Source organism: Delphinus delphis, chromosome 20 (assembly GCF_949987515.2).
Source record: "Delphinus delphis chromosome 20, mDelDel1.2, whole genome shotgun sequence".
In the NCBI taxonomy this organism is placed as follows: Eukaryota; Metazoa; Chordata; class Mammalia; order Artiodactyla; family Delphinidae; genus Delphinus; species Delphinus delphis.
In genome coordinates, this window is record NC_082702.1 from 58,556,900 (window position 1) to 58,582,479 (window position 25,580).

At 63.7% G+C, this 25,580-nt stretch overlaps 1 protein-coding gene across 1 annotated transcript in view; it reads right to left on the bottom strand.

Annotated features, from left to right (window-relative positions):
* Positions 1-23,476, bottom strand: part of CBFA2T3 (CBFA2/RUNX1 partner transcriptional co-repressor 3) — a 52,147-nt gene extending 28,671 nt beyond the window's left edge. The window contains exon 1 of the mRNA XM_060000409.1: positions 23,442-23,476. The gene's annotated coding sequence lies outside the window, so the exon portion shown is untranslated. The remainder of the gene's footprint in view (positions 1-23,441) is intronic.
* Between the last annotated feature and the right edge of the window lie 2,104 nt (positions 23,477-25,580).

The following is a 25,580-nucleotide window of genomic DNA, read 5'->3' on the forward strand; positions in this document are numbered from 1 at the left end:
AGCCCCTCACAGCCTCAGAGGGGGCGCTGCAGTGGCCAGGCCGCCCCCCGCATCAGCAGGGGCTCATGAATCCCGCTGGTGCGGAGAGGAAGCCGTCTGCCTGGACGGGAGTTTCCCTTCTACCACCGAGATGCTGTGAAACTGGGCCAGACACAATCTCCCCACTGTGCTCCAGCCCAGGGGTCGCCTCAGGAGCGGTCCAATCTCCCCTTTGGTCTGGCTGCACGCCCCCAGGCTGGGAGACCCCGTCCCAGGTGCTCCTGTGCGGCCGCAGGGCCTCCGCACCTGCTGGGACGCCCCCCACGTCCACACGAGGCTGTCTCCTCATCCTCACTCAGGATTGGGTCCCAATGTCCCCCCTTAAAGGAGCCCTCCTAGCCCCCACCCCTGCCCTCCCTGCTGCATCACCCACTTTATCTCCTGGGGAGCACCTGTCAGCACCCGCAATGGTGGTCCGTGCAGGTCCCTGTGTTCACCACCCCTCGCCTCAAAGACACGGGCCTCGTCTTTCCGTGCACTGCTAACCCCAGACCAGCACCGACGCCTGGTGGTCCGTAAGATGCTCCACAAAGGTGTGCCGGCTGACCTGTGAGAAACCCAGAGCGGCCCCGCCTGCCCTTGTGCTGCCTTGGCCCCCGGCCCAGACCGTTCGTGTTCACGTCGGAGAGCATGGTGGCTGTGGCCGGAGAGCCCGGGCGGAGCTTGGCTTGGGACCTGCCCCGCCCAGCGGCCCCAGCAGGTAGTGCCCCTGTGTGTGTGGGGGGGGCGGGGGGGGCCGAGGAGCTGTTCTGAGCCTGCCCCACAGCAGTAAAGCTTGCTCGTGGCTGCCTAGGACACCCGCCACCTGCGGGGGTGGACGGATTGCAAAACGGCCTCAATTCTCGCGCCCCCCCGCCCACTCACACCCCTTGCAATGTGACTGCAGCTCTTTCCACCCAGAGATGGAGTCGATTTCCCTGCCCTTGGATCCGTGCTGGCCCTGGGAGTCGCTCTGGCCACTAGGATGCGGCAGAAGTGATGTCAGCCGGCTCTGAGCCGGACACCAGGCGGTCAGCTCCACTTGCTGTCCTGTGGAGCCTGCTGGAGGGGAAGGCTCACATGGGGCAGGGTTGGCCCAGCTGCCCCAGCTGGGGGTCCAGGCGCATGAGGGGCCCGGCCACACTCAGCAGAGCCAGGAGCAGGCCAGCCAGGACCAGGACCTCACACATGAGTCGCCCAAAGACTATGAGGCAGATGAAGGTGGCTGTTTTAAGGCACTAAGCTTTGGGCAGCTTGTCACCCAGCAATAACTACCAGGTACACACTGGTACTTAGAACCACAACATTTTGGAGCTGGGAGGGCCCTTAGAGACCCAAGGATCAGATGTTACAGGGGCAGGTTCCAGCTGGACCAGGGTTCCTGCCCTCTGCTCCCTGCTCTGGTGGAGACGTCTGGGCTCAGGTGAGCAGGCCACCCAACGGACCACGTCTGAGGACATCATCCGGCCCAGACAGCGACCTGCAAGGAAGCTCGCCACAGCATTGCTTGTGAGGGGGATGAGCCCACAGATGACAGGTCAAACACATCCTCCGCCAGGGGGGCCCTACGGAACCTGAAGTCACACGGTGGGTACCTTCACTCAGGAAACGGCTTTTCCGTGCCCACAAGCCTGGAGCACTGCACACACAAGGCACAGTGGCTTGCTCTGAGGCGGGGAATCAACGGAAGTGCAAACAGCCGGGCATCGGCAGCAAAGGACAAGAACACTCACTGGCCACTGTCACAGAGGCCCATCGATAGGTCAAGGGGCAGATCCACACGGCAGAATATTATGCAGCAAGGAAAAAGGACACACGTAACCCAGGCACCAACACGGACAAATGTCACCAACGTAAGGCTGAGTAAATGACCCCAGATCCCAAAGGGGACGGGCCACGTGATTCCACTTACACGAAGTTCAGAAGCTGGCATTAGGGCCAGGGTGGTAGTCCTGCGACAGGCAGTGACGGGGAAGGGCTCGGGGCCTGGGGCAGGTCGGGGAACGTTGCCTGGTGTCTGCACTCTCTGTGAACACTCCCACACACACTCTTCTGTGTGTGTGCTGTACTTCAAATACCCGATTACTAGCAAAAATGGTGCCCCAGAATACCACCTCATAATAGGGAAAATCAAAAGAGCTGGAAACACGTGAAACTCCATCTTGTAAATAAACATACGTGCAGAAAAAGGATGAGAAACAAAAGGTGACCGTGGTTCCTGGTAGAAGGCTGGTCAGAGCCATTCTGTCCATGTCTGTGTTTTCAAGAGGGGTCTGGGGGTTTGGCTGGAGCGAGGAGGCCAGAGCTGCCGCCAAGCGCAGATGCCCCAAACAAGGAGGGGGGCGAGACTTCCTTCTTGGACCAAGCCTGGGATGGTCACAGAGCCAAGTCCACGGTGCCCCGGCGCTGAGCGGAGTTCTGAGGCGGCCGGGGTGGAGCGCTCACAGCAGCTGGAATGGAAACCCTCCCTGCTCTCCGCCGGCCGCAAACGTGATCCAGATGTCCCCCGGCTCGCCCCGCGGCTGGCGCACAGAGGAAGCACATTCCTCGCCCAGCTGTCCGGGCTGCGCGGCCAAGAGCAGCTCCTGAGAGCTGAGGGGGAGGCGCCCGCCATCTGGGCCGCCCGCCGTGTGTGTGTGACTGTGTGCGTGTGTGTGTGTGTGTGTGTGTTGCCGGGAGCAGTGGGAGGAAGGGTGCCCTCCTCTCCCAGCACCGGTCCTGGCACTCTGGGAGTCCCCTCCCGTCCACCCATGCACACCTGCCCCCAAGGGGGAGTGGCTCAGCTGCAGGCTGGCACACCTAGTTAGTGTGAACAGGCTGGGATGATAAACGTGGTGGTGCCTGGGCAGGCACGAGGGGTGTGGGCACGTGGACAGACACGAGTGGGTGAGCAGAAGGCGGGGGGATGGCGCTGTGACCCAAGCACGATGGACAGAGTCCCCTCCTGCAGCTCTCAGTGGTGGAGGCGATGGACACACAGGCCACCACACAAGGTTGCGCGGTAGGGGGGAAAGGCCCAGCTTTGGGGGCGGGCAGGCTGGCCTCCAGCCGTGGCCTCGTCACTGGGGTGGCCCTGGCTGGGCCTCCTCCTCTGAGCCTTGGTTTCCCCAACTGCACACTCGGGCCGACGTCCCCGTGAGGACTAGCTGTGCGCTCGTACAGCCCAACACCCTGCTTTGCTCACACACACACACCTGGCGGGGATGTGATGGGGTGGGGGAACCCGCCACCCCAGGAGCTGCCTCGCCTGGTGGGGGAAGTCCTCCTGGAGCCCAGGACATCTACACTGAGGCCTGAACAAAAGACGTGTCCCCCAAGGGCTGCGGCAGCACCTGGTAGAGGCCGCCGCGCAGAGTGTGCACGTGTGTGCGTTTCCTAGGGGGAGGGGCTGTGACCCCAAGGAAGACTGCAGGACACCGGGGAACAAAAGAGGATCTGATATGTACACGGAGAACCTCTAGAAGGAAACAAAAGCTGCCCCTGGGCAAAGGCAGCAAGGCCCCCTCCTCTCTGCCTCCCTCCTGGACCAGCCCCGCTTTTAAACCACCTCCTGATTTATTTTTAAACTGCCTGCCGCCCACCAGCGTTGTGCCCCCCGCCAGCTCTGAACGAAAGTGACAGTAACGTGAGCAACAGACAGACAATGACAAAGTGCCACTGAGCGAATAAACAGAAGCCTTAGTCCAGATCCCTTATTTTAAAAAAGGAACTCACAAAACGCAAGCAACTCTGGCCACAACACCCTCTGAGGATGGTCGGTGCTCAGGCTTGGGTGAAGCGGGAAGCCCTGCATCCGCGCAGGCACACCCGGACAGGGTGCGTCACTGGGAGAGGCAGGGAAGCCTTGAAGAAGAGGTGCATTGCCCCTGTGCGGTGTGCACAGCTGAAGCTGGGAGGGCTTCCTGGTGGAGGGCGCAGCTTGGCAAAGCAGTGCGGTCGGAACTCCAGGAACAATCTAGTATCGAGCTCCGCCTGTGCACGAAGGTGGAGAGCAGGGCGGGGAGGCCGGAGGGTCTGGAAACCTAGGGATATTCCCCTGCCGGCAACGAGGCGCCCCCGAAGGCTTACCCGACCCCAAGGCATTTTCGTTGCTTAAAAGACGTGCAGACTGGCTGCATATCACCTTGAAGGCCCCAGAGGAATGTTGCCAAAATATAAAATAATCAGGCTGTGCCTGTGAATGCTAAATAATAATTAGAGACCGGCGGTTTACCCTGCACGCACGGCCCATCGAGGGCGTCTCTCCGGAGGGCCACATGATCCTCCCGCCAGCCCCGAGACACAGAACGCCGCCCTCGGCACACGTGGCCCGTGAGGACCCCGGTCACCCGTGACGGGAGCCACCGATGCGGCGAGGGGGTGTGGCCCTAGGATGCTGCCCGCGAGGCCTGAGGGATCCCACGTGGTGACCTGCACCCGCTGCAGCAGGTCTAGACGTCACCGCCCGCAGAGGTGGGGGCTGAGGAGGTGGTCCGGGCTGGCTTTGCTCCGAGGGCCGGGGTGTCTCCAGCTCTCACGCCCCACTTTCGTAAGGATGACCCGAGAGCTGGTTTGGTTGCTCTGCGGTGAGGGGCAGCCCAACATGGCGCTGCCCCCGTGCCTGCTGCGGGAGCCCCTGTGGACCGGGACTGGGGTGCGGGCAGGCCTGTGGTCTCTCGCCCCACCCAGAGACAACCAACCCCCCTTCTGTGCCCTCTCGCTTCCTGGACGTGGAAGGCCCTGCCCAGGCCCCTCCCTGACCCACACACCCAGGGACGAAGCCGGGCCCACGAGAGACCCCACCGCTGCGGGGGCAGCAGCCCTGGGCCCCAGGCCCTCCCGTCTCTGCCTTCATGGGGGAGGCTGGGGGCCACTGGAAAAGCTCACGCTTCCTCTGGCAGAGAACTCGGTAAAGACAGGAGGCGAGGTACCCTGGGGGCCTTACAGCTACAGCATTCTATCGTGGTCAAAGCTCATAGCACCGGGGAGGCCATCACTGCCTCCCTTCCCACATGCTCAGAGAGGTCCAGGTCTGCACCCGAGGTCACACAGCACTGGTGCAGGCTGGGCGCTCCTAAGGACACAACAGGCATGTCTGGCCCCAGCAGCTCTGTCTACTGCTCACCTCCTCAGATACCTGTGGTTAATTTTACAATTTAACGCCAGCCACGCCGGAGAGGCCTGGGGGCAGAGTGGCCTCACACCACCTCTTGGAGGGAGGCACCGGGCCCCAGCCTCTTTGCATCCCGGGCACCATCTTCCCAGGACCCTTCTCCCTGATGGATTCCAAACAGTCCATCTTCTTCCCCAGAAACCGTCGAAACGTTCCAGAAATTCCGATCACATGTCACCCAAAAGTCACGGCCCAGACCCTCCCCCGCAGGGGGGCCAGGAGCCTCAGGGGCCACACACAACCCGTTTCCAGTGCAGACAGCTTCCTGCACGTTTGCTGCGTGCCATGGGCCATGCGTCTCATCCCACTCCCACTGTCACCTCACGCAGTCCCCGGGACCCCGCTATTTCCCTACTTTCAGAGAGTCAGCAACGTGCCCGTGGTGAGCGTGGCAGCTGGCCCCAGGTGGGGGTCATAGTCACACAGGAAACCCGTGACTATAACCCGCTCCCACCCCTCCCAGCCCCCACCCACAGTAACCACCGCTGACGGGTCTCCAGGATCCTTCCAGACACTTCTATGTAAACACAACTCTGTGTGTGTGTGTGTGTGTGTGTGTGTGTGTGTGTGTGTGTGTACGAGACCCGGAGGCTATGCTCATTCCCGCTGCAGTCTCCTCACCTGTGCAATGGGGAGGATGGGCCCCACCCTCGAGGGTTAAGAGGAGACGCAGAGGGCTTCCCTGGTGGGAAGAGTCTGCCTGCCAATGCAGGGGATACGGGTTCGAGCCCTGGTCCGAGAAGATCCCACATGCCGCTGAGCAACTAAGCCCGTGTGACACAACTACTGAGCCCGCGAGCCACAACTACTGAGCCCGTGAGCCTAGAGCCCGGGCTCCACAAGAGAAGCCACCGCAATGAGAAGCCCATGCACCGCAGCGAGGAGTGGCCCCTGCTCGCCGCAACTAGAGAAAAGCCCGTGTGCAGCAACGAAGACCCAACACAGCCAGAAGTAAATAAATAAAATAAATTAAAAAAATAAGACGCAGAGTAATAACTAGTAGAGGCAGCAGCCAGGTATACAGCAAGTGCCAAATTAGTGCCAACCTACAACAGCAGACACCCCGAGCCCTGGCTTTCTCGAAGGTGCTCCCGGAGCCCTGGCTTTCTCGAAGGTGCTCCCCGAGCCCTGGCTTTCTCGAAGGTGCTCCCCGAGCCCTGGCTTTCTCGAAGGTGCTCCCCGAGCCCTGGCTTTCTCGAAGGTGCTCCCCGAGCCCTGGCTTTCTCGAAGGTGCTCCCGGAGCCCTGGCTTTCTCGAAGATGCTCCCCGAGCCCTGGCTTTCTCAAAGGTGCTCCCCTGAGCCCTGCCGCGAGACGGAGGGACGCCGCGCCACACCACACAAAGGCAGGTGGAAAGGAAGCCTCCCCCTCCGCACCCAGAGGAGCCCCCAGCCTGGCAGGACGGTGTCCCCTGCCACTTCCCAGCCCTGCCCCCCACCCTGCTGGGTGGTCTCCCCCCAGCCTGGCCCACCCAGCCTCGAGGCCAGAGCCCCCAGCGGGCCCTGGGGATGACACTAAGGGGACACTAAAGCCTTCTGGGGAGGCAACCGTGAGCCAGCGTCCACACAAGCTGGGAACAACCTCCTTTCACTGGATTTAAGGAAAACACAGTCCTCTGGAAGCAAACCTTTTAAACAGATGTTTCCTCTTGGCACGAACTTCCCGGGCGGGGCCTGCGCTCTCACACAGAGGCGCCGGGGAGACCAAGTGATTTCCATTCTTTTTAGGAAGGGGAGGAAAATATTTTAAAAAATGTGTTTTACAAGCCTGCCTTTGCCATTGTTTATGTAAACAGGTAAATTGTTTCCTGCCTCAATTAAAAACATCTGCCACATAAATGAATACCAATTAACTCATCCTGCTTTTAATTAGCCTGTTAATTACACGCAGGCAGCAGAAAGGATGCCTAGAGTCGGCGAAGCCGCGTGCGCGCCCTCCCCCCAGCCTGGCAAGGATCTGGGCTGTGTCTGGCTCCTGCAGGATGAGCATGGCAGGGAGCTGGTGGCGCGGTGCCAGCCGGGATTCCCTGATCTGGGGCTGCCGGGTGGGCACCTCCTCCAGGGGCCCCTGGATGGGGTGGAGCCCCCTTCTACACCCCGTTCTGCCCTCCCCCCTCATCTCCTCCAGCCACCCCCCTCATCACTGGAGAGCAAGGAGGGACCTTAAGGGTGCCCCACTCACATCTCGGCCATATTTTGCTGGGGGAAGGAGGCGGCCAGGGAGTGGAGGCCTGTGCCTGGTCCACGAAGGCCTGCCTGGGAGGGGCGGGGTGGGGGGGAAGACAGCTCGGTCAGACGCTGCATCGCATCGCTGCATCCTGAGCACCGGCCTGGCCGCCTCAGGAGTGCCCTCACCCGCCCCTCGCCTGCGCCCCTCCTCCGCAGCCTTCACCATGGTCTGTGATTTCTCACCGTCTTGTGCCTGCTTCCCCGAAGCCCGGCCCAGGGCAGGAGGCGCCCAGTACCCGCTCTGTGAGCGAGCCTTACCCAGGCGATGTCATCATTCCCACTCGGGAGGCTCAGGAGGGCGGAAACCCCTCCAAGGGGTCACCTGGTCACATCCCCCCTCCGGAGGGGCTGGATTTGAACCCGGGGGAGCCCTGATTCCAGGGTGTACTGACAGCACCGAGGACATCACAGAGGCCAAGCTCCGGAGCCGACGCTGTCCCTGGGGGCTGGGCTGGTGGGATCTCAACCCTCACGTCTGATGGGCCCCTGGGGTGCCCCCTCCTTCCACACCCGGGTCTCTCCTTCCAGGGTGGGGGGCACATCCCAGCCTCCCACAGACACTCTCCCCACATCTCCCCCAGGTTCCCAGGGCTTACAGAAGCAGAAATGGTCAGAGCCCACCCAGCCAGAGCGGTCAGTGGGCTTCCACTCGCACTCCAGGCCCTTCAGGCAGGTGGGCACCAGAGCCGCTCAGCGAGAATGCTGCTGCTGAGGAAAAGGGAAAAGGGCAAGATGTGTCCCACTGCGTGGTGATGTCTGCCACGGGCATCATAGCAAGTGGACGGAGAGGAACCCAGGATGCAGTCCACCTTTCACCCACGGTGTTCTAGAACAGTCTGCCTCTCCAGCTGCCGGTGGGCACCTGCTCAGGGGCTGCCTGCACCAGGCCTTCTCTGAGAGGCGGTGAACAGTCCACAAAGGGACAGGCCAGAGGCCAGGGGCCAAGCCCTTCTAACACCGGGTCCCAGCTCACAGGCCCCACCTGGAATCCTGTCCCACCCTGGGAGAGGGGGAGGGGAGCAGCCAGTGCTAAGTAACCAACAATATATTAGCTCATTTAATCCTTCCAACAGCCCCGTGAGGTTTTCCTGCTATTTAATGATAAAGTCGAAACATAAGACGTGTTACCCTCCCACCCCCCCCACCCCCCCCCATTTTACAGATGCAACTCACACACAGAGGTTCAGTAACTGCTGGGCACACGGCTGGGGAGCGCAGGGGTGGGGCTCCACCCAAAGACGCAGCTCCGCGTGTGCCCAGGCTGAGCGCACACAGCTGCCTGGACCCAACCCGCTCCTCTCCCAGACCAGCAGCGGGCTGCTGGGGGGAGCCACAGCCTTCGGGCTGAGTCGGGCAGCCGCCCACCTTCTGGCCGCAGCTACGCGTGGGTCCCTTCGCTCGCTCGGCCTCAGCATCTTCCCCGGGAAGTGGGGGACCCTCACCCTGCCTCGCGACACGGGCGCGAGGATTCTGGGGCTGTCCTGCCAGCCTCCCTGCATGCCTCCCCTTCCAGGCAGGCCACCAGGCTGAACTCCTGCACGTGGCCGGGCAGTTCCTTGAGCTGCTGGAGGCCAAGGCCAGCACGGGCCCGGGCCCGCCTGCACCTCAGCCTCGCCGGGTGGGGGCCTCTTCAGACCTTCTGCAGCGTGCTGTCCCTTCAACACCCGCCGGCCATCAACCTCACACGGATCTGGGCCTTTCTCTGGGGTTTTTGGGCCAATTTGAGCCGTAAGATGCATTAACAGCAGCTCTGCACAGGGCGCTGGGGCAGCGGGGCCTGACGTGGGGAGCCCCATGCTAGCTCACCCTGAGCACATCTCCATGCCCGGGGGGCTCTCCGAGGAGCGGCCAGGAAGGACAGCCGTCCCCAAGGCCCGTCCTTCAGGCCAAGAGATATCTTGCTGGCAGCCTGCAGCCCCGCGTGTTCCAGAGGGCCCGCCTGCTTGCGGGGAGGAACCCAGACTTGCTGGTCGGGACTTCAGATGGGCAGTGGCCACAGGGAAAGGACCACAGGGACCCTCAGGTCCCCCACGCCCCGGGTCTGAGGCAAGGGCTCGTGATGACCCGAGTCAGAACAGGGACCCCGCACCCCAGAGGCCACGTCTGCGGCGGGAGGGCCGCACCCCGGGGTTTAAACCCCAGTGACCTCCTCTGTGTGTGGCTAGATGAAGCCGCCCCCTCAGAGGTGACACAGGCCGTGGGTGGGCAGTTATAACAGAGGGACGGTCCTGCAGAAATGAGATGCTGCTGGCCAGCGGGCGCTCACTGGTCAAGTGCAAGGTTCAGAGTGTCCACATGCTACATCAGCCCCGAGGTGGAATCGCTGTGCTGCTTCCGAGGGGCACGGAGAGGGCAGGAGCCAGCCCGGGGTCACAGAGCGGCAGCCTCACCCGCCGGCCCTCAGTCCCCTGATCTGGAGAACAGGCTGTGTCCACAAAGGGCAGAGGATCTGTTTCCAGCCCCGCCTCCCCGCCTTGGACGGCACCGGGCGGGCAGATGGGCCGGCGCTGCTGCAGCCGCGGTGGCAGCTGCTCTGGGAGAGGGAGCAGGGAGCCGGCTCCACACCTCCCTCCTGGGCGGAAGCTTCTGGGTGTTCTGACTCATTCCACAGAACCTCCAGGAGATCTGGGGGTGGGGCCCTGCTGAGTCAAAACAGCCCGGGGCTCTCTGTGGAGGGAGGAGCAGCGCTCTGCCGGGCTGTGAGGCCATCCCCCCGCCTGACAGCAGGGAAAGCCGAGGCCACCACTGGCCCCGGGTCTCCCCTCTGACCCTGGGAGGCCAGGCCAGGCCTGTCGTGAGCCTCGGGCACGTGCGGAATCGGGCGGCGCTTTATCTGGGGCTGCGCCCTCATCTCCCGGGTTCCCCTCAGGGTGGGCTTCCCGAGGCTGAGAAGTGGGGGGCCCCGATTGCGGCCAAGGCCGCGGGGCGCTCCCAGTCACGGGACACCCTCCCGCCCCGGTAGTGTGACCGTTTCCATGTGACTTCTTTTTAAAAGAGAGCTGCTAAGGAGGCCCCAGCGCCTTGGAGGGAACACCTGTGTCCGTAGGCCTCACCCCGACCGCCCCCCGCGGCCTGCAGGGCGGCCTCTGTGCAGACGGCGCTCCGTGCGGGCGTGTGGGACTCGCCCGCTTGCCCTTCCTGTGATCCGGGGACAGCCCACGGCAGGGCAGACGCTCTGAGCCGTGTGCTTCAGACCCACAATCGTCCAGCACAGCAAGCTTCCGGGGACAGACCCGAGGGGCAGCCCGGGCTCAGTTCCGGCCTATTCCGGCTCCACAACTCAGCTGCAACGCCGTGAGGACGCCCGCGGGCCCTCCTGGTCTCTGAATGCCCATCTTCCGACCCTCTCCCAGCAGCGCAGGGTTCAGGGCACAAGTGAGCTTCCCCCTCCTCCCTCTCGGCAGGCCTCGGGGCGGATGGAGAAGAAGCACCTGCCTCAGCTTGAGCAGGAGGACAGGGCGAGCCGAAGCCGCCAGTCGTGGGGCCACAGCCTGACCCAGAAGGCCCGCGAGCCTGGGAAGGCGCAGCTCCACGCGGGGATCTCCCTCAGGGACAAACTGGCCGCCGCCGTGCGGTCATGAGGGTGGGGGGCAGGCAGACCCCAGGCGATGCCAGGGCTCCCGTCGGATCAGCCCTGCGAGTGCTTCAGCGCAAAGCCGGGCGCACGGGGAGCTCGCGGCTTTTGCATGCCTTAGTATCGTTTTTGCTCTACGTTTCGCCGGGCCACGCGGCACGTGGGATCTTAGTTCCCTGACCAGGGGTCGAATCCACGCGCCCTGCTGAGGAGGCACAGAGTCTCGGCCGCTAGACTCCCCCGCCAGGGAAGTCCCCACGCCTCAGTGTGGATGCCAGCACCTCCACCAGCCAAAGTCCTCAGTGCCCACCGGCGGTTCCCGGGCCGTGCTCCGCCCTTCTCGGCACTCCTCCCTCGTGTCTCTCCGGCCACAAGCCCACCTCGCTGGTCCTCAAATGTGCCAGGCACACTCGTGCCCCAGGGACTTCACACAGGCTGTTCCCTAGGCCAGAGGGGCTGTGCCCTGGTGGCCTCCTGGCTCCCTCCCTTCCAGGCTTCAGCTCAATGTCACCTCATCAGAGAAGCTGGACCTGGCAAGGACAGCAACCTCCCCCCAGCCACAGGCCCTCCCCGCGGGCCCTGGTAGAGAAAATGTTCCTCGACCCCTTCGTTTATTGTCCGTCTCTCCCCAAACAGAGTAGCAGCCCCGCAAGGGCAGCGGTCCGTTCGCTCGATCCTGGAACAGCACCGACGCACGACAGGCCCTCAGGCGCTACCTGTCGAAGGAACGAGCAAGCACCGCCGAACCGACTGCGTTCTAATCGACGGCTCGTCTCAGCTCCACGTCACCCAGCTCTGTGCCGGCGTCCCACAGCCGCTGGGCGTGCGCTGTGCCGGGCAGCAGTGACCCCCACCCTGGGGCCAGCCTCCCGGGCTTCGTCCAGGAAGGAAGCAACGGCTGGAAAGCGGGGTCACGCTGGAGGGGGAGCCCTGATGAGCAGATGTGAGCGGAGGTGGGGGGCGGGGAAGCACCGCCTGGAGTCAGAACGCAAACCCCCAGCCCCCCCGAAGCTGGGGGCACGGTGGCTTTGGCCAGGCCCACCCACCCCCAGCATGCAGGGGGCTCAGAGGAGGAGTGAGGGACTGAAGCTCTGCTGCAGTTCGAGAGCTCCGCTGTCTTCCAGTTTGGAGAGAAATGAAAAATCCTCATCTCATGCACCCTGGCCAGGCCCTGGGTATTCGGATTCTGCCCTGTGTCCAGACAGGCGAGGGGAGGGGCCGGCGCCTCTGGGAGGGGAGGGTCCATCTGTCCTTCTCCAGGGACCGCCCCACGTGGGGTGGGAGCCGGGGTGCCCAGGGGGACAAGCTGTGTCAGCTGATGGCGGACAGGCATACCACGAGGTGCCAGGCTGCTCCTGGCTTTGCAGTGGCCCCAGAGGCCCGGGCTCCCTGGCAGCTGGGAAGGAAAATGCCTAATCTCTCAGTGGTTCCCGGGACGGGGCCGTCCTGGCTGGGGAGACTGAAGCAGAGGTGACCCGGAGCGATCTCCACCGCCCTCCCCTCCTCTGCCCCAGGCCCAGGTTCTGCAGGGTCCCAACCCCCAGGGGCCTGTCCTGACCCCCCACCCTGAAACTCTCCGTAATTCTTCCTGCAGGAGGGGGCCTCCTCCCCACGCCACACAGGCTCCTTACCCACGAGGAGTCCCCCATCCTGGGTGGCCAGAGGGAGAGTCTGGACATCACGAGGTGGAGACTGGGCGTCCCCGCCGGGCCCCGTCCAAACTCCCGACCCAGGAATCTGAGAGCCGGCACCTGGTGGTTCTATGCTATGGAACGAGGGGTGTTCTGGCCACGGCAGCCGGAGTTGGGTGACTTCTCCACGAGCTCGCCCGTCCCAGCGAGTTGTTTCTGGGGCGCGCCCTCTCCCGCCTCTCAGCTGCCCCTGGAGTGAGCCCTCGAGACGCCGCGGGGTAAGGTTGAGGTGGACGGCATGACCCTGGCCGCCTCCCCCCGTGGCCCCCACGCAGGCAGGACTCACGGCCCGACTCCAGGGCTGGCGAGCAGATGAGATAACTGTTTGCGGAACCAAATACAGCGACAGCTTGCAGGCAGGCGGGCCCTGCTGTTCAAACAGCCCTCTCCCAGCACCCGGCGAGGGCATCCCCGCAGCCGCGACCCTGGCATCGCCGCGCGTGAGATGGGGGCGCTCACAGATGACACACGTTCCTGATCCCCTGGGCCTCCTGGGTGTCAGGCTCCCGCCTGGGCTCTGGGGCAGCGGCGAACAGACAGACGGAAGTCCTGCCCTCACAGAGCTGACCTTCCAGGAGGGAGGTGTGGCGCCGGGCAAAGAAGAGGCCCAGCGGGGAGGGGGAGGGGGGCCGTGGGCACTCACGGCAGAGAGGACGCTGGGCGGGGCGGAGGGGGCACCGGCAGCCACGTGTGAGGGTGGGGGGAGCACGCAGGCAGAGCCCCCGCCAGGCCCCGGTGTGCCGGGGAGACAGCAAGGCAGGCGGGGCGGGGCTGTGTGGCCCTGAAGCCACCGCAGCAATGCGGGCGATCCGGCTCTGTCCCCGGAGGAGCCACATCTGACTAGCTTTCCGGGGGCCTCTCCGGCTGCCACGTGGAGGCCCCAAACTGCCTGCCTGTGAGTGGGGGGAGGGCAAGGGTGAAGCCGGAGACCAGGTGCAGAATCTTGCTCGTGCCACGCACGCCGGACGCAGGTGCCAAGGAGACGCGGTAACTGTTTGCGGAACCAAATACAAGGACAGCTTGCGGGCAGACGAGCCCTGCCGCCCAACCCCCCTCCAGGCTCCTGGCGGGGCGTCCCCGACAGCCAGGAATCACCACTCCGCCCCGACCCCGGGCCAGGGCGTGTCACCTGTGGAAGGCGACTCTGGGAAGCCGGGCGACCAGGGTGGGAGGCTCTTCTTGTGAATTCATCCCTCGAAACCTGGGGGACAGTGAGTTACACCGAGTGACCACTCGGCACAGCAGTTCCTGTCCCAGGAGTGAGCCCAAGAGAGCTGAAAACACACACGCACCCAAAAACGTGTACACGAAGGTTCACAGCACATCAGTCACACTCGCCGAAGGCGGAAGCAGCCCAGCTGTCCATCAGCTGGTGATGGACACACACAAGACGCGCAGATCCGCGCAGTCCAATCTCAGTTGTTACAAAGGAATGAAGCATGACACGTGTGACAACACGGACGAACCTCGCTGAGTGGCCAGAGGCGGTCGTGTATCTGAAACGCCCAGAACGGGCAGGTCCACGGCGACGGAACGCAGAGCAGTGGTTGCCAGGGGCTGGGGCGCGGCGGGGGCGGGGGCAGTGAATACTGGTGGGGACGGGTCTCCTCTTTTTGGGGTGATGAGAACGTTTGGGAATTTCACGGTGGTGCTGGTTGTACAACATCGTGAATGTGTTAAATGCCACCGAACCGCACACTCAAAAGTGGTTACGGTGGCAAAGGTCATGTTGTGTGTTTTACAATAAAAAAGAAACCCAGTGGGGAGACGGAGGCAGGCAGGACGCGACCTTGTCCTCCTCCCGTGGCCCGTCTGTGTTGCTAACAGCCCAGGACTGGGGAGTCCAGGTGTGATGGGGACACGCTGCCCTCCCCGCTTGGCGGCCAGGGCTGGCCCACAGCAGCGCAAACTGGGAGGGTCATGGCCCTCTTCCCAGGCGCAAGGCTCTTGGTGACCTGGGGGTCCCAGCCCTACAAGTGGGCAGGAGGGTGGCTACCTTGCTGACCCCAACCCCGGCTCCCCTGGGGCTGGTGGTCCCAGGAAGGAAGATGGTGAGGCCTGGCCCCGCTGGCTAGTGACCCACGACCTTCCAACACACGCCCCGCATCCGGAGGCATGGCCTTCGGGAGTCAGCAGGGACCCTGAGGACAGTCCGCCTAAATAACCTCATGAACCAGGAGGCCTAACCGTACCAAAGGCCCCTGTGATGTGAGGATTCGCAGCCGGAAAGGGGTTCGGGTGGCAACTGAAGGAAGCTCAGCCGCTTTGAGAATCAGATAAAAGCCTTTGGAACGCGGGGCGTCGGCACAGGTCAAGCCCAGGACCGCGTGGCCACCCTGACCCGTCCTCCCCTCCACCCCGAAGCCCCCAGGGCCGTACAAGCCCCGACAACTCCACCGACCCCCCCGGGCCAGGAACTGTGCTGGTCCCTAAGCAGGGATTTAACGATCAGACTGCAGAGATTCTGAAAAGGTTTCGCATGAACAGAGAGGAAACCGAGGCCCCAAGAAACCATATAACCTGTTCCAGCCAAGGGCAAGCCTGTGGCCGGGGTTCCAGCTGGGTGCCTGACACCCTGAACGAGGCTCTCCCACAACAAAGCCAGGCACACGTGAAGTGACAGGCGTCCTGGGACGGTCCTTGTAGATGGTAGTGACAGGCGTCCTGGGATGGTCCTTGTAGATGGTGGTGACAGGTGTCCTGGGACAGTCCTTGTAGATGGTAGTGACAGGCGTCCTGGGATGGTCCTTGTAGATGGTGGTGACAGGTGTCCTGGGACGGTCCTTGTAGATGGTAGTGACAGGCGTCCTGGGACAGTCCTTGTCCATGTGTGGTGACAGGCGTCCTGGGACAGTCCTTGTAGATGGTAGTGACAGGCGTCCTGGGACAGTCCTTGTAGATGGTAGTGACAGGCATTCTGGGACAGTCCTTGTAGATGGTAGTGACAGGCATTCTGGGACAGTCCATGTAGATGGTGACAGGTGTCCTGTGACAGTCCTTGAAAATGGTGACAGGCGTCCTGTGACAGTCCTTGAGAATGGTGACAGGCGTCCTGGGACAGTCCTTATAGATGGTAGTGACAGGCATTCTGGGACGGTCCTTGTAGATGGTGGTGACAGGCGTCCTGTGACGGTCCATGCAGGTGGTGGTGACAGGTGTCCTGGGACAGTCCTTGTAGATGGTAGTGACAGGCGTCCTGGGATGGTCCTTGTAGATGGTGGTGACAGGTGTCCTGGGACGGTCCTTGTAGATGGTAGTGACAGGCGTCCTGGGACAGTCCTTGTCCATGTGTGGTGACAGGTGTCCTGGGACAGTCCATGCAGGTGGTGGTGACAGGTGTCCTGGGACAGTCTAGGCTGGCTGCACAGCTCCCCTATGAGTGCCCCCGGGGCTGCTGCCCTCGGGACAGTCGAGGGAGGTCACACATCCTTCTTCTGCCTGGTTTTCACAGCCTTGCACACACACTTACGTGCCCCGTGTGCACCCCCCACATGCCCACTCACACACAGGGCTCCCAAAGCAGGGTGAGGTCCACCATGGGCCCCGGAGCGAGCGGCTCCCCCTCCACCAGGGACCTCTCTGCAGCCCGGCCCCTCCTCACCAAGTAGACGGAAGGGCAGTGAGCTGGGAAGCACACCTTTTCAGGCATAAGTGCCCTGGCTTCAGACCGTCCTACCCACATGCTGACTGTGGGACAGAAGGGGCCTCTACAGCCCGTGCTGGGGGCTCGGGCTCGACGCGCAGAGGGAGCACGGTTCTCCTGGATGAGCCCCACCCTCTTCGGTGCCCGTGTCTGTCCACATCTGTCCCCCAGGACCATCTTCTCAAAATGCAAACCTGACCAGCCCCGCACCCCACCCCACCCAGCCCAGCTCAAGGGGCTTTCCTGGGCCTCTGAGCCTCCAGGGATAAAGACCAGAGTCCCCTCCGGGTCCATCACGCCCCACAGTCCCCCGCCTGGTCCCGGCCCCCTGGCCTCCGTGTGGTCTGTCACCTCCGCAGGGTCGTCCCCGACACATGCCTCACAACGCCACACACCTGTACCCCCAGCACCATCGCATCACAGCAGCCCTCACTGCTGTGGCCACTTGAGAATTCCCTGTGCCCGCACCCTGCTCTGTCCGACATGGCGGCCACCAGCCAGCCAACGTGGTTGCTCAGAACTCAGAGTAGTGTAAAACACACGTGGAATCGCAAACTCTTTTTGCTTTTTTTAAAAATCTTATTTATCTTTGGCTGTGTCAGGTCTTCGTTGCTGTGTGCGGGCTTTCTCTACTTGTGGCGAGCAGGGGCACTCTTCGTTGCGGTGTGCGAGCTTCTCATTGTGGTGGCTTCTCTTGTTGTGGAGCACAGGCTCCTGGCACGTGGGCTTCAGTAGTTGTGGCGCGTGGGCTTCAGTAGTTGTGGCACGTGGGCTTCAGTAGTCGTGGCTCGCGGGCTCTAGAGCGCAGGCTCAGTAGTTGTGGCGCACAGGCTTAGTTGCTCCATGGCATGTCGGATCTTCCCGGACCAGGGATAGAACCCATGTCCCCTGCACTGGCAGGCAGATTTTTATCCACTGCACCACCAGGGAAGTCCCTCAAAGTCTTTTTTAAAAAAGATCTCAATAATTGAAAAAGAACAATTGCCTGTTGAAATGACAATATTTTGGATATACTGGGTTAAATAACAGATATCATTAAAATTATGTGGGTTTCCTTTTCCTTTTCCCCTTTTCTCATTGCGGCCACAATCCTAACTGACACAGTCTGCTCTGCTTGTGGGTGCTGGGCGCAGGCTGGGCTCACCAGGCCGTGGGGGCCGACGCGTCCCAGGAGAAGCCGTCATTCAGAGCATCTCCTGTGGGACACAGCTTCGGGTGTCCCAGAGGGCACATGGCATGTCCCACCCCCTAACAGCTACTCGGATCACAAACCGAGCAAACTCCAAACTTCCGTGAGGTCCCTGAATAGTCCAGAGACGCCGGCATGTAGAGAGGCCGTCCCAGGGCTCCGTCCACACACGATCGGACCCCGGGGAGTCAGCTACGCAAAGAGCTCGTGAGGCGACAAGATCAACGGCTGGCGGGCCACGTGGAGAGGGTCTCAGCCAGACCCCCGACCCTGAGCCTTCACAAGCGGGATCTTCCCCAGGTAAAAGCAACGCCTGTAGTGCTGTCCAGTCTGTACTCCAAGGCGCGTGGCAGACGGGGTCACAGCAAGGCGGCGGCGTCCTGGCCCCTGCCTGTGGACAGGCACCTGGTGGGGCGACACGGCTGCTCGTCAAGGGAGTGGATAGGACCGCGTACCCTGTACTCTCCTGCCCAGATGTCCTCTACGACAGCAGAAGGACCTCTCTGCCAGGACCATAGCCACCCCCGCCGTCCACATCCGCGCTGCCAGCACAGCCTGGTGTGAAAGTGTCAGCACACAAACACCTGCCCTTCCCTCCGCCCTGTGCACAGCCAGCTCAGACACGGAATGCTGCCGTCTGTGCTCTGCCCGGGGCAGGGGTGGCCGGTGCCCCACTCTGACTTCTCAGGGGCAGGGAGGTCGGAGGAAAGGGCTCCTGTGTTTACTGCGCTCACGAGTCCAGGCTGGGCTGGGTGGGCTCGGGAAGCCCAAGGCCCAGGGAGAAGTTGCGCCAGCTGTTGGGGGAACCAGGTGTGGCGGAAACACAGAGGCTCTGGACTCAGATGACCTGGGCTCCTGAGCTGGAATCCCACCTCTGCCACCGAGGTGGGATGTGATGACGCTACTGGATGTGATGACGCCAGCCCCAGTTTCCCTCTGTGAGCTGGGAGGGGAGCGGAGCATGGGCGTGCAGGGCACACAGCCCCGGTCCCTGGCTCTGAGCTAGCTGCGTCCCCAGCGTGGGGAGGCGGGTCAGCAGGCGTGGGGGCCTGAGCTGCGCTGGATCACCCCACTTTGGGCAGGAGGACGCAGGCGCAGGCTGGGAATCGGAGAAACAGGGCGTGACTGCAGAGCTGTGGGAGCACTGGCACTGAGTGGCCCCCAGAGAGGGGCTGTGACAGCCAGGTCTGGAGCCACCAATCAGCCAGATACACCCGACCTTTCACCCTCATTGCAACCCAAAGAGGGAGGAGCCAGTGCGACAGTATTTTGCATTGAAATAGACTCAGAGAGGGTGAGCGATGTGCTGCCGGTCACACAGTGACCAGGAAGGGAATTGGGATTCAAATCTCAGCAGTGGGGCTCAGAGAGGCCAGGGTGGTGCCCCGTCCCCTCCACACAGCCTGGGTGAACAAGCTGGGGGGGGCTGTGGCCTCCTCTGGTCCTAACGACCCTCCTGCCTCTCAACATGTCCCCCGCCTGCCTGTAAGGGGGGCCACAGCAGCTGGAGGGCTTTCCTTTCCTGCAGTGGCTTCACCCTGGCTTTCTCGGGTGCTCCCGGGTCGGGACCACAGGGTGAGTACTTCCCCGTGGGTTCCGCACGTGGCCCAGGGCTGTCAGGTACACAAGGAGACCTCCGGACCTGCCCCGGAAGCTGCGGCTCCTGCCCTGCCCCCACTGTGGACTTTTCTCTGCTCAAATAAACAGAAGGCGCCCAGTGCCGGACGTCCTCCCAAACCTCCTCCTGCCACGTCCGCCACGCTCTGGCCTCAGGGGTAGTGGGAGGTCCAAGCACCCCTGCTCGGGGAGGCTGGAAGCGGGTGTGGACAGTAAGCAGGATGGACACCGGACGCCAAGAGCGTGCGGCTGGTCGCCGAGCGGGACTGCGGGCACCCTGGCCCCAAGAGAAGGTTTCCTCGTTGCAGCCAAAAGCATCTCTGCTTTCCTTCCCACCGACACGTGGCTGCCGGTGCAGTCGCCGGGGTACAAAGAGCCGAAGTCCTGACTTGTTTTATCGCCGCAGAAAACCGCTGCACACGGTGCGTCCGTCGGAGGCTCCGCTCAGCCACGCACCGAGTGCCCCGGGTATGCCGTGAACTCAGACGCGGGAACCGGGAACCCACTGTTCCTCACTTTCCTTATCCTGAGTTTCCATCCCTAGCGCCAGGCCTCCGCCTGGCTCTTTCCACGGAGGTTACGAGGGTGACATCCTGCCCAGGAGCCTGTTTACAGATGCCAAGCCCGCGCTGGCATCTGTGTGCTTGGCGTAGGGGCCCCGCCCTCCGCACTGCCTCATCTGGGCCCCCACGGAGCAGGGTTCCGGCCTCAGAACCGTGGCAGCAGAAGCACGCCCGCTCCTTCTTTGCCCAGAAGTCTGGGGGCATGAGGCCCAGAAAGGATTTGGAGGTTTGTCCAACTGTCTCGGAGCCTGACCCTCAGAACACGCAGCGTGGTGCCCGCGCAGCCTGGCCTGGACCCGGACACCCACGCCTCGAGGAGCTGTGACCTCGTGCAAAAAAGGAGCCTCTACCAACCCACCCCTCTGAGCTCCCCGCTCCCCGCGAGCCTGGGCCCTCAGGGGCCACACCCCAGACGGACACCCACCAATCGCGAGCTACCAGCCTCCTCCTGCCCCTCCCTCGGACGCAGCCGGACGCAGAGGCTCCAGGTGGGGGGACATGGGAATCTGGGGGGGGCTCTCAGGAAGCATGCCTGCAGGCCCCACACTGGCCCTCCGGAGTCGGAACTTGGCGGAAAGCTCAAGGGGCCTGTCCCCCCTCTGGTGGACCTCTCCCGGCCTCAATGTCCCCGTCTGGAGAATGGGGCAGCAAGGGTGCCCACTTCAGGGTTGTCCTGAGGTCACGTGAGAGGAAACAGCCTGCCATCGGGGTGTGAGCTGCTGTTGGTGCTGCGTTCCGATCTCTCTACCCCCTGCCTGGACGACTACCTGTCCAGCAATGCAGCGATGGGCGACAGCACCTTCCAGAGCCAGTTTGGTCCAGTAAATGCAACAGTGGCCACTTGCCCACGTTTACAAGTTAGAGTTCAGGCCGCCCCACCCGGATCTGGGAGGTGACACCAGCTGCCCAACAGCGATGCGAGCGTTCTAACAGACAACGTCCAGTGGCTTCCAGAGGGCCTCGAGTGACAATGACCACCCCTCCCCTGTCCAGGGTGGTGGCACGGGGGAGGGGGCTGGCCTTGGGCCTCTGTGACCCAGACACGGCAGAGGTGCTCACCTTCCCCGGCCCTGATCCCAGGTGGCCCCCAGCCCCAGGTGGTGCCCTGGATGTCAGTTACAACTGTGCCCCACGAGCCTGAGACTGTGTCCAGGTGAGGGTTCCGACAACTGGGGCGTTAACCCCCCCTTAGCACCCAGCAGTCACCACCAGCCCCTCCAGGTGTGGAAGGAACCCTGACAGGCGGGCCGGGGACCAGGGCTACAGACACAGGGAGGCCAAGGCGGCTGCTGTCTGGGTGGGGGTGGGGCACCCAGGCTCCCCTCATGGAATCGACAGCCCACACCTCCCCGGGCGGGCGTCTGTGAAACGGGGAAAGTCCCACCGCCCCGCAGGCTGTCCCGCAGACTCAGGCGGTGAGTGTGAGCGCTGAGCCTCGCTGGGCAAGGCATGCCTGGTCCCCAGGCTGACTCGTGCTGGCGGCAGGACAGACCACACACAGTGAGAGCTGGGCCATGGAAAGCCAGTTCCCGCCCCCAGAGCACCGCTCATTAAGCACCTACTGTGTGCTAGCCCTTCACCTCGCCCATGTTCCGGATTCTGAGCACACACGTGTGCACACACTGACTGGCAAGGGAATTCAGAAGAACTGAATTCAACCGCCACCCTGCAGGTCCTGCAGGAGGCAGACACGTGGCTGGAAGGGGGAGGGCGCCGAGAGCTCCAGGGCACTTCCAGGTGGCAGGGAGATGCCTCCCGACACCACCCTCCCCGCTGCCCGGAGCCCAGTGCGCAAAGCCGCCCCCTACAGCAGCCTCGTGGGCTTGGATCTCGCGGATTAGTGACCCAGCCTGCCGGCGTCTCCAGATCCTTACGTAGGAAGGAAAATTAATTTCTTCCAGTTACGCAGAAATGAAAATATGTGGACCCAAATCAGAGAGATTTCCTGGAGGTGGTAACTCATTATGCGGATCACCTGGTGACAGAGGAAGGGCTGGTGGGTGGCCCAGAGCAGCCCCAGAGGGTCCTGGAGGAAGATGTCCGCCCCACATCCTCCAGCTCGCCAGCCCGGGGACCCTGGGTGGGCTTGTGAGCAACCGGGTACCACGTCCCTTCCCCCCCATCACACACAGATCAAGGCAACTCCAGAGAGAGCCGGATTCCGACAGAAAATTGGTCCTAATGTGATATCCCCTCCCACCCAGCGTCCGCCTAGCTCTCGGGAGCCCCAGGCGCCACATCTGTTCCTCTGCTCAGCGCCCCTACCCTCCTCTTCCCTCGCATCGCATGAGGGTGGCCCGGCAACAGAGCCCCACGCAGCCAGGCTCTTTAGGGACCCGGCTGTCAGCTGCACAGAACAGAGAACAGAACCCCCTGCCTCCCTGGGACCCCCATGCAGAGGACAGAAGGTGGGAGGTGGGGTGACACAGCAAGACCCCAGTGCCCATCACAGTGCCAGCCCTCTATGAGTGTGCCCTGCCCCTGCCCCTGAAAAGATGCGGGGGGCTTCCTGGCGTCCAGGGCAGGCAAGAGCTAACCCCCCCAGGGGCCCAACCTCAAGAAGTTTCTCAAAACTTGTGGCAACTTGGGAGAGCGACGAGGGACACAGAATAGCTGCCCTCCCTCTGTCCCCGGCCAGCCCCTGTCCTCTGAAGGCGGCCGCCCTGGGAACCTCCTGTTTCTGGGTCCAGGGGAGGAAACACACGCCCAGTTAGACATAATGATTTGGTGTCCTGGCCGCTGGTCAAAGTCAGGGCCTGATGGTTGCTCAGATCATCTCCCACAGGAGCACAAGATCTCTATTCTCAAAGGAAATATGTTTCCCCCTGGTCTCTGTAACAGGCCAGAGATCGGCCAGCCTCAGCCCAAATCGTGGGGAATACAGTTATTCTGGGGGGGGAGGGGACTGGCAGGGGTCTCCACTCCTACAGGGGTCTGAGCACACACGCAGTTCCCAGGGGCCGGAAGGCGGAACAGCCTGGGGCTGTGTGTTCAGAGCCCGGTGCCTCAGAGTGTGGCTTGCCACCAGCCCCGCCGCCTTCTGCTCCACGTAAGCCCGTCTAGGGCTGAATTTCCAGCCATCTGTCCCTCCACGTCGGCTCACACCTCCCTCCCCGCCGTTCCCACAGCCTGGCTCCCAGCCTGCCCAACATGCAGATGGACGGTTCCCAAAGCGTGTGAGCAGAATCGCTGCCACGGGGCTGCGCCCGAGGCCCCGGAGCTGTCAGGATCCAGCGGCTGCTGTTCAAGACCTTCTCCCCAGCCACGGGGAGTGGGGCAGGACCCAACCCCCAGGACTTCACGCCTAAAAATGTTTAACGGCTCCTGCGCTGGGAGGCATATCCAGGAACCAAAACAAGAGGGGGAGGCTGGCCCTCCCCAGCCTGGCCACAGGCACCTCCATCTGTCCTAGGGTCACCCTCTCTGCCCCCCAACCAGTCCCCTGTCACATGGCCCGAGGCCTCTTTGTCGGGAAGCGCGGGCACCGCAGGGGAAGCCACAGGACTCCCCACCTTCCGCACGCAGGTCCCACCTTAGGTCTGACCACACCCCCAGCAGGTCAAGCTCCCGCTCACCTTGGGGGTGGTCAGTGGGCGGGCGCTGACTGGGCTGGCCCCACCCCGCTGTGGGCTCCAACTTTGCAAAGTGGGGAGGGGGGGCCTCGGGAGGCCCACGCACTCTGCCTGGCTGCAGGGAGACCCTAGGACAGCAGCCGCGGGCGGAGTCGGGTGACAGCGCGGCAGCGCGCGGACGGACGGGACACTTACGGTCCGGGGGTCCGGCGGACGGGAGGCGATTGCACTCTCGCGACCCGGCTCCTGAAGCGGCTTTTCTTTCGAACTCGGTCCCTGCCTCCGTAACTTGGGGGCAAACCGCGCGCTGTCTTCTCGCGCCGGCCGCGCTCAGGCGCGAGACGGGGCCGGGGCGCGCAGGGCGGCTGCCCGGGCCATGCCCAGTCGCGTTCCGGGCCGCTCACTCCGCCCGCCGGCCGCCCGCGCGGGAACAAAGCGCGCACGCCGCCCCGGGCGGTCTCCGGCCTCCGCGGCCCGCGCCCGGTCCAGCCGCCGCGCCTTTGGCTCGCGGGCGCCGGCTCCGGCTGCCGCGCGCTCGCCCGAGCGTCTCACGGGGCCCCGCGGCCCCCGCCCCGCGCGCCCCGCCTCCGCCTCCTGCCCCTCGTCGCCGCCGCCGCCGCCGCTGCGCCACCTGCCTCCCGCTCGGCGCCCATCGCGCTCAGCTCCGCCCCGGGGCGCCGGGCTCCGTGCGGGGTCGGCGCGGGAGAGCGGCTCCGCCCGCCGCCGCCCAACGCCGAGGGCCGCCCCCGCCGTCCCAGCCACTCGGGCAGCCGCGGACCCCGGGGCGCGTCCTGAGAACTCGGCCGAGGGCGCGGGCCAGCCTTGGGGGCCGCAAGCTCTAGGGCGCAGCCGGCGGCCGGGAGCGCGGGTGCGAGTGTGGGGGCTGCGCGGGCGGAATGCGGGTGCGCGGGGTGCCGGGGTGGGAGAGCGGCTGCTGTGGAGAGAGAGACGCGCGCCGCTCAGTAGGGAGGGATGTCCGTGAGGGGAGCGCAGGGTGCCGCGAAGCGAGGAGCGCGGAGAGTGTGGGAGCGCGGGATGTCGTGGTGGGGGTGCCGCGGGGGTGGCAGTGTGGGTGCCGTGGGCCGGGAGCGCGGGCTGACGTGGGGATAGCCGTGAGGGTGCCGTGCAGGGAGCTCGAGTGGCGCGCTCGGCGGGCCCCTCGCCCGCGCCCACCCCCGCCGCCGCCGCCGCCTCCGCCTCCGCAGGCCGCGCCCTGGGCGGGCGGGTGGGGGCCTGGAGCTGAGCGCGCCGCCGCGCACACCCACCTCGGAGCAGTCGGCGGGCGCCCGCCTCGCAGTTTTACAGCCGCAGCGTCTGGCGTCCCGGCGGGAGGCGAGCGGCAGGCGTCCCTCCTCCGGCCGCCGCGCCCCCCCGCCCGCCGCCTGCCGCCTGCCGCCTGCCGCCTGCCGCGTGGGCCGGGCCGGGCCGGGGCCGCCTCCGCGCTCAGCCGGCAGGGGGCGCCCTCTGGCCGCGCCCCGCACCGCGCGCCCTGGTGGCCTCTGCCCCACGCTGACCGAGTCACGGAGCGGAGTGCGGGGGCCGCAGGATTCCCGCTCACAGCTTCTGGCCTGGGGCGTTTGCGTGTGCTCTGCATTTATCTGCGTCCCATTCGTTTAATGTCACCCTGCAGGAACGCCCAAGCCGCTGCCCTGGCCTCTGTGCGCCCCGCTTCTCCTTGCCTGCAGCCCTCGCCCTACCTCCCTACCCGCGCCCACTTTGCCTCTTTCCCTAAAGTGCTTTGCGGCATATCTGGTGCGTTTGCCCGGTTAGTACATTCTAGCAAAATCCGTGCCTTTTCCCTTTCTTCTTCCTCCAACAGACACAGGCTGTTTCTTAGAGACAAGCTGGGGTCCCAAGGTCACGGTCTTAGGAGACAGAGGAGCCAGAACTTCAGAACACTACAGCCCTGGTTTGCATCTCATTTGGCATAAATCTGCATGCGAAGTTCCAAGGTCCCCAATTCCCAAGTACAAAAATACAGCAATGTGCCAAAAAATATCCTTCTTCTTGACTGAGCCCTGCCCACCGGGGCGAGCTAGGCAGAGGAAGCTGGTGGGAACACAGTGCAAGGCTCGGGGCGGGGCACCACCGTCCCATCCTGGTTGCCACCCCCAGAGGCACTGCTCCGGGATCTGTCAGCTGGGTCACCAACTAGCCATGTGGCCTCCACCAGTCCCTCGACCTCCTGGGCCTCTGTCCTTGTGGAAATGAGGGGTGTGGTGAAGGATTACTTGGAACACAAATGTCTGGCATCTCCCATCCCCTGGCTTTCAGAGTGTGATCAGGTGTGGACCCCTCCTGTCCTGGGGGAAGAGCAAAGGGTCCTGAACCCGT